The following is a 4,813-nucleotide window of genomic DNA, read 5'->3' as shown; positions in this document are numbered from 1 at the left end:
ATTAAAAAAAGATATCTTTCAGACTATGAAAATTTTTTACTTAATCAAAAAAAATAAATTCATATGAAGTAAATCATCATTCAACTTATTTTAATTAACAGATTTTCAAACAAGCTTAAAGTTGCTTTTAATTGCTTACAAAAATCTAAGTAACGTTTTAATAGTGATCATCTATCTAATTTGGGAACGGGTCACTTTTGCACAAGGGTACACTTTTGCACAAAGGGACATTTTTGAACAAGTGGACACTTTTGCACAAGCGTCACTTTAGCATAAGACACTTTTGAACCGAGGGTAACTTTTGCACAAAGGGTCATTTTGCACAAGGGGAAAAATATATACATATAAAACAAAAAAAACAAGAAAATATATAAAAAGATTAGTTATAAAAAAAAAATTACTGACCAAGGGTAAGGTTAGTGGTAACAAAACTAAAAGTAGAAAAAATTACGAAAAAACTAGACAAAATAAATCATGGAAGAAACAAAACAAAAAAAAAATACTGCCAGAGGGTAAGAGTTAGGGGTAACAGTGATAGAAAAAAAAAATTTGCACGGTGATAGAATATATTTTACAGTACACAGGGAATTATTTGAGGTAAAAAATTCTCAATCAAATGTTATAAGTCTTATTCTATTTTCAACATTTTGTTCAAGGCTTTTAAATAGTTTTAAATTGTCAGTCTCGTATAAAGACAACAAAAATTTTGAAGACTATTTTTTACTTATAATTTTTTTTTTATTATCTATTATGAGAACATTTTTTTTACTGTGAACTTTTCTAATGATTCACTGTGCACATTTTTAAAATATATTTGAACCACTACTTTTGGCTTGAAAACACTTATAAATTATCTTTAAAATACATTTTCACTAAAAGGAAGACTGTAAATATACACTTTCACACTTTGTCTTTACAAAAGGCTATAAAAACACACTTGTTATATTGAAGTAAAGTCAGCTGCATAGCAGTAATACATTACCAAATAGTAAAATTCAATACTATAATACTAACAATAATGAATTAGTATAACATAAGTTTACTTTAAATATTGATATCAGGGTTGCCACTCTTTGAGTCAAAAACACTTCCCTGAGTAACCTTAAACTTCCATATGTTGCCCTAAGTTTTTTTCAAATCCTTAAGATTTATACCACATTTAAAAAATTACAATGTTAATTCTTATAATATTAAAGAACTAGCCGCAAGGCTCTAAATTAATAAATAAGCACTTAAAATAATTAAAATAACTTTTTTGAAAAAAATGTTAAAACTGAATTAACTAATTTCTCATTCTATATCTAGAAAAAAAATCCTGAGATTTAAAAAAAAAACAAATCTGCCTTGAGTTTCCCTGAATAAAAACATAAAAATCAAAATTCCCTGAGTTTCCCTGAGATTTTCTATAAATGAAAATTCAACAAGTTTCCCTGAGTTTCCTGAGTGTGTGGCAACCCTGCGACATGTTTAAAATAAACTAATCTATGCCCAATTGAAATAAAAAAATTCTTGAGTTTCCTTAATTACTTCAAACTAGCTAGTCTAATGCTTATAAATAAAAAAAGCTGTCTTTATAAATAAAAAATAAACCTTGATGGCTTGTCATTTGGTAAACACTCACAAAGTAATTAAATCCTTAAAAATCTTTGTTGTTGCAAAAGAGCAGGGTGACTGATGTTTTTTTTATCATAAAAAAAAGTTAATACTTGAAAAAACTACTTTTGAGTTAATAATACTACTTCGGGGTTGTTTAGTTAAATTGACAATATTTTGAGAGTAAAAAGGAACATTGCAGAAAATATAATCTAGTTTAAGATTTTGATAGATAGCTAAACAAACAACTTTTATTTATCTTATCTAATACATAATTTCTTGAAAAGTCTAGTGTGATAGTGTTGAGATTGTTTAAAAAAATTAACAATTAATCTCCTAAATGTAGAATTAATTCAAGTACTTTAAGTTTATATAGTCCTGGACAAGACATTAAAAGGTATCTGTGGTGTGCTACTTGATTACAGAAAGGTTCTTTGTGCACCAGCTCCTAGGATCAAATATTTTGAGCGCTTTTTTTTTTGCTTAATAAACTATATAACTATGTGTATATATTTATTCTTTCAAAACTTTTATTTTACAAACTAAGTTTCGGTCAAAGACCTCGTCAGTGCTTAAATAAATCTTATTCAAAAAGAAATATTAGAAAATAAAGATTCTATTTGAATAAGATTTTTTTAAGCACTGACGAGGTCTTTGACTGAAACTTAGTTTGTAAAATAAATTTTAAAAAAAATAAATATATTACTTCTCCTCCAGCAAAGAAAGAAAGAAAGAAAAATGTGAACGTTCACAACTAAGGTCGATGGATTAGTGTGGAGAAAGACCTTTCAGTCATCAAGCTGCACACCATTTACTTGTTTCTACTTTAAAAAAAAAAAAAATAATTCTTTGAGCTAACTTTAAAACAATAATGAAAAAATAAAAACAAAAACTTAGAAAGTAACTGTATATACAATTTTTTTTTTTTAAGTTTAAAAATGGCAAGCACCCTTTTTTAACCCATTACTGCCAATATTGACCATGGAAACCATAGTCTACCATGGGCTCCACACCATCTCCTCCCCTAGATTTCTATTTTTGCATATCAGCAGTTGAGCAGTTGAGATCTCTCTATTTGTTTTCTTAAAACCAAAACATATAATATAACTATGTGTTTAAACTTCTCTAAATTATACTAAGCGTGAGTTAAATTTATATGAACAATAAAAGGTACATCTTATTATAATGATTTAAATTAAAAGAAAGTTATATCATTAAATTAAAATATAAATCTTATAAAAATTGTAATATAGTAAAAAAATCATATTCTTAAAAAGCACCAAGCTTGATACCAAGCGCAACTTAATGAGGACGGTATAATACACGAAAAAGAAGTCTATTGAACAAAAACAAAAAAAAACACGAGAATGCTTTGAAAAAATTTGGTCTAAGGACCTAGTTAGGTATACGAAAAGACCTCTCAGTCATCGAATCGTACACCACATTTAAGCTAAAAATATAGTGAGAAAAAAATCAAAACTCAAAAATTTAGATTTGTAAAAAACTAACAAGAAACTAAACTAAATGCAATAATAAAGATTTTTTAGTCTAAGCTATAAAAAAAAAAGAATCAGCTAAAAAGAATTGTTAAATGTCATTTTTAATTATAAAAGTTTATTTTTCGATTAATGTTTAATATTTTTGTGTAAGGTGGGTTAGGGATAACGACATAAATAAAGTTAAAATTAAAAAGTTTTGGAAAAAATGAAAACTCAGCTTTTTTCAGCTTATACTAACCTTTAAGTATACCATCCGTTGAATTAAAGTATTAATAAGTTTGATAGAGTAATATATAACTTACTAAAAACTAGTCGAAAATTTTAATTATATTTAGGTTACGTTTTGATAGTTTACGAAAAAAAAAACAACTAAAATATAAATTATAAAGCTTGAAAACTATGTGCTCAAGAAAAACAAATAGTAGAAAACAGATAATAAAAATTTTTGTTTGTTTTTTTTAAAATATAATATAGTTTTTTTATGCAAATTAAATCCTTAATACAGACATAAAAAAGGATTATTATATTCTTTATAAAATAAAGTATAAAGTCATTGTTAAAAAATGTTGAAAAGAAAAACTGAAATTTTTTTTGTTACTTAGTAACTTCAAGAACTAAATTTTTCTTTATTTTAGATTGTTATAAAATAATTTATACAAAGTTTTATAAATTAATTATTTAAGAAGAACTTTAGTTTTTTAAAGGGTCATTGGGATTTGGGATCGTGCAAAAAGCCATAAAAATTTGGACATGTCACTTTTTTATAAACCGTTTTGTTTAAAATTCTAAAGAATAGTTTATAAATAAACTCTAATGCAAGGTTTCTAAAAGTCTGCCATATGGCCCCCTTGGGTCATAAAAAGACATGAAGCTATAATTTGAAATTACACTAAATATTTTGGAATTTATAACGAAGAGCAAAAAAAATTAAGCGTATTTGAGTGTAGTTTTAAAACTTATACTAGAAATTACGAGAAAATTTGAAACTAACCAGGGCCTGCCAGAGTGGGCCATTTAAGAAAGTTAAGAAGCCATAAGCTGCAAAGGAGTAGGGAGCGATAAGACTGTGGTTTGAAACTTACACTAGGTATTCTGAAGGTGATGATGAAGAGCGAAAAAGGCATATTTAAGACTATTTTTTAAGAAAATAGAGACTTTTACAAAAAAAAATAGATATGTAATTTGTGCATGTTGTTTCTATACTTCATCTACCAATCAAGCAAAACATTGTTAGCTCTTTTGAAAATATTAATTTTGAAAAAAATGTTTAAAACAAAGGTATTATGACACAAGAATAATACAAACGATGCCTTGGGGCTTTGAACGTTTCTTCTGACCATTCGGCCTCATCCATTTCGTAACAAGACGCAGACGACCCAGCGTCTGCAAGCACGTAAAATTTTCTGCCGATCTAAATATCTGCGGTCTGACCGACAAAATTTTCGGAAGTGGAGGCGTCAAAACAACGAGAATTTTATCGACGTTGCCGTAAACTTTAAGCTGGTTATCAGCTTTAAAGCCAAATGCAAACAGATTGTTTCTGACCTACACCAATTCAAAGTAGCTTTTGCCGCTGTTCATTCTGGGCATTGCAGGTCACTTGTTTGAAGTTTAATCGTAAGGTTAAACGGTGCTTTCATCTACATAACTTGTGTCACGGTTTCTTCCATCTACCACAAAGATGTTTCTTTTGGTACGCACGCTGCATATAATCTCTGTTG

Source organism: Thalia democratica, chromosome 2 (genome assembly GCF_965202585.1).
Source record: "Thalia democratica chromosome 2, ktThaDemo2.hap1.1, whole genome shotgun sequence".
NCBI lineage: Eukaryota > Metazoa > Chordata > Thaliacea > Salpida > Salpidae > Thalia > Thalia democratica.
This window is presented reverse-complemented; position numbering follows the sequence as displayed.